This window comes from Poecile atricapillus, chromosome 22 (genome assembly GCF_030490865.1).
Source record: "Poecile atricapillus isolate bPoeAtr1 chromosome 22, bPoeAtr1.hap1, whole genome shotgun sequence".
Classification (NCBI taxonomy): Eukaryota; Metazoa; Chordata; class Aves; order Passeriformes; family Paridae; genus Poecile; species Poecile atricapillus.
Window position 1 is genome coordinate 4,169,011 of NC_081270.1, and position 6,687 is coordinate 4,175,697.

Sequence of the window (6,687 nt, forward strand, 5' to 3'; positions counted from 1 at the left end):
CAGCGGGCTGTTTTCTGGTACGTACCGCGCTCCCTGCGTCCATCCCGCATCCATCCTGTGCTCCCACTGTGCCCATCTTACCCTGCCTGGTGCCATCCTCCCGTCTGCACTTCCTTCAGTGTGACTGGATATAATTCATGCCGTGGATGGGGCATTGGGAGCCAAATGGCTTTTCCAGAGAGGTTAATTGCAGACAGGCCCACTTGAACAGGCAGGGACTGGGATGGACAAGGACTCAAAAGCAAAGGGTCCCTGGGGCAGCCTTGAACTTCAGCCTGATCCCATGGTTCCAGCCCACCTCTAAAACCTCAACAAGCCACAGTAATTTCTGTGCTGGGAAATGTCCTGATCTGTAATTAACCTCTGGTGGCATGATGGACAGCCCGCCTCGTCGGAGCGCCACACGTCCAGCATGCACGCTCCACCAGTATCTGAAAGCTCATTTGGTGATGTTTGCTGTCATGAACACTTCCATTCTCACTGCAAGGGCGCTGGGGTCCTCCTCCTCCCCCCCCCTCCCCTCCTTCTCCTGCTGCTGCTCTGCAAAGCCAACCCTTCGAGCACAGTTCCCAGCAGCCGGTCACACCTGGGTTGTTGCTGTGACTGAAGGAGTGCAGTGATGTTCTGGTTGCAAGAGTACAATCTGGGGATTTTCTTCTCTTTTGTTGAGATGGTCTGAGCCATTTCCACCTGCTTGTGTTGCTTTTGAAGGTGGTACAGCTGATAGCAGTGGCAGGAAAGGTCTGTGTGTGCCAGCTCATCCTGGGCAGCGATGCCCGCTTGAGGCACGTGCTCAGGTGAATTAATTGCTCTGTCCCAAGTCCCTGCTGTAATGAATCATATATTCAGTGTAAATGAAATTTCCAGCCTTCCCTGGCTGCAGCTCACTTGGAATAGCCTGTTTAACATTATGCACAGCTATTGAACACAGAAATATAATTAGATTAGAATGGAAGGGAATAAAAAGTTAATGGTCTCGGCCGTGCTGGGGCTGGCGGTGTCTAGACAGGGCAGGTGAGGTGTGTGCCAGCGCAGTGGGGAAGAGAGCAGAGATTCATCTGGCATGTCCCCACTGCCCCCCCAGAGTCTCTTCTGGCTGCAGCAGCTTCACTGGTGAAGGTGAAAGGCTCTCACTCCCCATCCACTGATAGCCTCATGTTTTTTCTCTGACTCTATTGTTGTGGCCACTGTTTCAGGAGACAGAGGGCAAAGGAACACAGGCAGGAGGATGATCATGGAGGATTTGCAGGGAACACTAGCCTCAGCAATAACCCACTGAGCCTTTTCCACCCTCAGTTTTGTAGTTTGAGATGTCTTTCCATTGGCTTAAAGTGAATGAAAAAGAAATAACACATAAAGCAAGCCAGCTACACTCAATGCCATCTACAGCTCTCCATGCCTCAGGTAGGGGGAAGGAAGGAGCAGCTTGAAGCATTGTAGGAATCCTGTGTGGATCCCACTGCTCCTGCCCCAGGTCCTGTGAAACCCTGGGTGAAAGACTGTGCCCTGGTCACCTCCATAGATTTCTTTAAATAGCCTGAAGCCGTTCCATTACGCCTTATTAAATCCTTGAAATTCTCATTGACCCGTTTTCATGGAATCCATAAAATGCACATTGATGCGCTCTGGAAAAATCTATCCGGCTCGTACCTGGAGCATTAGCTCTGTAATGGCACTTCAATTACAGATGCAATTCTGGAAGCTGCTGTTTGGTTTCATTAACTATAACAAAATGAGATTGATCCCAAACCTGTTCTACCTGTTCTCTGCATGTTTACTCTGCATAGGTGTGTTTGCACCAGCGTGTTTCTGGGACACACTTGCATAAGTGGTGGTGTCCCAGTGGAAACCAGGTGCCAACGGGAAATCCCTCAGGTGAAATGAGCATTCCAAGTTTCATGTGTCACTGTGGAAGGTGCAGATGGCATTGAGATGAGCTCCCTGCTAGGCTGTCCCTGCCACCGTGGTGGCCTTGTGCTGTCACCAGCTGCCAAGTGCCAGAGGAGCAGTGGGATGGAGGGAAACAGAGGAGTGGAGGCATGGAGGATGCCTCTCCAGCTCTTGTTTCTAGGGGAGAGGCTGGTGGAAAAGGAGATGCAGCTGCTAGGGCTGCACCGCTTCCGGGGGAATGAGTGTTTCCTGGCTGGCATCCACAGCCACAGCAAGGTCACCTGAAGGGGACAGTTGCTGTTGACCCACTGCACTACAGCAGAGGAGAGGGATGCTCTGGAGCATGTGCAGCTTTTTGGCTGGAGGGGCTACATGCAGCTTTCTCCTCACAGCCCCTTTCTCCTAGTGTTTTACAAATTTTAATTGACAGCTCTGAGCTGTCTCATTGGCACATTAGTGCTCTTGGTGGTGTGGGGCCAGAGCTGGAGGCACAAGGCAGGTGGCATGTCCCAGGACAGGAATAGCACGACAGAGGTGCTGCAGGTGTTTTGTTGAGATGACCACAGAGAACCAAGGTGGAATTTAATATGAACTTGACAGTCCATCAGCCTGCTGTGAAGACTGACCATAGTGCTGCCCAGCTGGCACCCAGGCCTTGGGTGATGTCAGCAACCTCACCAGGCTGGGCTGAGCAGTTGAGGCAGCAGATATAAAGGACAGCACCGCAGAGCATCTCCAGCCCAGAGAGCTGCAGGCAGCACTGCAGTTGTGTCAGGAAACCCGGTGAAACTCATCTAGATATACGGGGAGCAGATGTTGAAGCTATTTCCTGGGGTCAGATTCCTCCTGTGCTAGCAGGAGCCATGGGGAGGGTTCCTGTGCTGCAGGCGTGGTCCCCACCAGGACGCTGTCCCTCCCCACAGCAGGTGATGCTGCCCATGGCAGGCAGCTGGTGGAGCTTTCCAGCAGATTGCCTGTGCCGGTGCTGGGCCCCACTGGAGCATCAGCTCCTTGGTAGATGTCACACCTCAGTGGATGTCACACCTCAGCAGCGGCTGCTGGCAGCTCTCCTGCAGGCAGAGAAATCTGTCTGTCTGCAGCAGCCCAGTGCAGAAGTGCAGCCTCAGTGTGGCCCTGGGCTGGGTAGGTGAAGAGTGGAGCAGTCAGTGGAAGCTCTCAGGAGTCAGAAGTGAGGGATGAAAAGGAAAACTTCTCTTGACTGGTGCCAGTAGTGCCAGAGGAGCACCCAGACAGAGGCAGGAGCACTGCTGCTCTGCAGACCAGTACGGGACATGTGCCAAAGACTTGAGTGGCACCACAGCACAGGGTGGCTGGTTTGGCTTGATTTCATCCTGGCTTTGGGGCTTTCTGAAATGAAGTTCGAGATTCTGCATTATTCTTGTCCTTAATCCCACTCTCTTTGACTGAAAAACCCCATGGAATGAGATTATACAAAAATCTGTAAGGTTGATCAAGCGCTGACCTACTTTGCACAAAGAGGCTATTTGGGATACAATACCAATTGTACATCCTGCCACGGTGTGTTAACCAGAGCTCACCCAGAGCCACGGGACACTCGGCACCGCTGGCAGGGAGGGGACAGTTTGGGGCCCAGCAGCTGTGCCTGGCTCGGTGGCACCAGCCTGACCCTGCCCTGGCACAGGGCAGTGAGAGCCGACAGCGTTGTGCGGTGATGCCGCGCTCAAACACGGCAGCAGCTGCTGTGCTGGCTGCGTTCTGCCTAACAACAGCAAATGGTTTGTGTTAACATTAACAGATAATGAGTCATCATAAAAGATCCCGCCTTGTCTTCAGAGGAGTAGCAACAGTCCCAGCACAGCCCCGGCACAGGAGATTAAGGACTCTGGAAAATCTGTCTCGCTAATTAAGACATCAGGGTTGTTCTTGGAGATAGTGTATTGGGCATCTTGCTTAAAAATAGCGGGTTTTTAGAGAAAGAACCATGGGACAAAAAGCACACTGTGTTCTGGATGTTGATCCCAGCCAGCCGAGGGCACAGATTAGGGATGTGTGGATTAGGAATGTGTATCCTGAGCACTGCTGTATAGGGTGTAGGTACCTGCTGGCAGCTGTCTTTGGCACACCCAGCTATGCTACAGCTCACGGACATGTAGAGCAAGTGGCCACACGCCAGTGATGGGGAGTGATTGTCTTCACACTGAGGGTCCAAGATTGCATAGGGAGACATTTTCCAGTAGATGGTAAATAAATAGCTTAAGGACTTTGATAGGATCTCTGGTTTGGTGCTTAACCAATTCCCTATTGATTCTTTAGATTTAACTTTAGAAAATCTTGTTAGTGCTTGTCATCATCTACTCGTCCGCCAGAGCACTCGCTGCTTGAGGCCCGAGTATGAGAAGCTGCAGAACGCAGGGATGATCCCACTCTGGAAAAGGCTCCGAGGAAGGGAAGTAGTGATCCCAATCCCCAGCACAGACCAGCAGCTGTGGAGGAGGAAGAGGTCATTGATACCCTGCTCCCTCCATGCTCTGTTCCCCCAGGAATCCCACAGCTCCACAGCCGAGGGGAAGGAGGAGGAAACCTCCAGGCTGTGGGGGATCATCCAAGCAGTGATGCAGTGCAAATTCCCTGTCATGACTAAATCTTTCTTTTTCTTCTCGTCCTCAACAGGATTCCATTGGTGAACCTGTAAAAAATATAAAAAAATAATGGGTTACCTGTACCTACCATTTCTGTTTACCAGTAGGAGACTCAAAGAGCAGCGTTCTATGGGCCAAATATATTTTTATAAAAATGAACATGCCTATAGGTAACTGCGTTGTCAAGGAGCACGTTTTTGGGAGGAGAGAAAGGAAAGTGTGCAAGCAAAGAATCCCGTGGAGGAGGAGGAGGAACCAGCAAGGGATGGAAAGGGGAAGGATGAGCGCCTGGAGCCCGGCCATGGACGGTGACTCTGAACCTGTGCCAATAATACCATTATGTGCCATGAACCGATGCAAAGACTTTGCAGAGCCGAGTCAATAACTCCTGGAAATGTTGTGGAGGACGAGTGGGGCATCTCTTCTGGTGGGGTCATCCATTCCGGTCCATACGCGTACATATGGTATATGTAGAGAGAAAATATATATATATATACACACACAAACACTTTTTGTACTGTAGCAATTTTTGAAGATCTTAAATACTCATTTTTAAAGAAGATGTCATGGGCTAAAAGTCTCATTTCTTTAACACGCATCATGCAAACTGGGTGATCTGATGTTTTCTACTTTGGCAGCTTGCCTGTCAACCTATATGTGTATATATAGGTAGACATATATACATATATATACGTGTGTGTGTGTATGTATAGACATATATATGTATGTATACATATATATATATAATTTTGGTTCTTTTTGGAAATGCTTCTCCAGCGTCGCGACGTGACCGTGGTGGGAGACAGCTGGGGCTGTGCTGCCAGTGGGAAGCAGAGAAAAAGCTTCCCAAAACCATCCAGAGCACAGCTCAAGGCAGTGCTGGAGGTATTTCCAGGCTTCTGTATCCCAGTACACCATCAAGGTCAATGGGAAGAAGCTGTAAAGCCTGGGCCTGCCCCGTGTCCACAGAGCTGTGATCTACACCTTGCTAGGCATGATACCTCGGGGCTGGACGGGGCAGATTTTAGGGGTGGACTTCCAAAAGATGGGCCTCTCTTGGCACAGAAGAAAATTTTAGGAGTGGGGTGTGAGAAGGCTTTTGGAAAATGGCTCCTAAATCAGCCACAGCACCAAAGGTTACTCAGCCCTGTGAGAGATACAAGAGGAAGGAGCTGGTTGCCCCCTGACCCAGCCTGGGGCTGTGGGATTGAGAGAGCTTCTTCCTTTGTTCTTGTCTTGGCTGGCTCTGCTGCAGCAGGAGAAGACACAGCTGGCTGTCCACAATCCTGGAGATCTCTTCATAGTGTTTTAAGGGAATTTTTGCCAGGGAAGCATGATTCTGCAGGCTCCAGTTTGGTGTGTTCTAGAAACACATCCATGCCCGTCCAGCTCATGCTGGGGTGGGTGGTGTTTGTGGGTGCTGACCCTAAACCCTCTGTCCAAGTCTTTCCATGGAGTCCGGTGCTGCCATGCTGTGCTGCACATCAGACACTGGGATGTGTCTTGCTCGGGTCCCTTCAATGTTAAATGGGTGGAAACGACAGCAGAGATCAGACCAAAGTCCTCCAGTTCTTTTTGTAAACTGCCCTTGGTAAATACTAGTGGTTTTTTAGAATTGTCCAGATCCACGTTTCTACTCCCCCACTGATTACTCAGCTCCTTTTCTTTATGATAATGAACGTGCAGTTTAAAAACAAAAAAAAAAAGTAGAACCCTGTGGTGTTGCGCATAGCCACGCGTGTGGTCTCTTGTTCCCGTGTCCTTTTCTGTCCTTTTCCCATGGAATTGCACAGTCTGGATTATTTGTCCTGAATTTTTGGACGCTGCCTCAGACAGAAGTCTTCCTTGCCAGCCCTGACAATTACCTGCGGACTTGAGCCAACCATCCCCTGGGCAGAGCAGCATCTCCTGGGTGGCTCGTGTCCGGCTCTCCAGAGCATTGGATGCCTCCAGGGAGGAGAGGGGACAGTGTCCCTGCTAGAGCAGTGGCCCCCAAAGCTTTAGCTGTCCCTGGGAAACATGGGGAGTGTCTGTCCTTGGGAAGCATGAAGTCTGAGCTACTGCTCCAGGGTCATCTCCGTGTCCTGGGGCTTTCCTGTGACACTGGTGTCAGCCCCTGCCCACAGGCTCTCCTCCCTTTGTGACTTCATGGGAGTCCATCTGCGCCAGCTTTGAG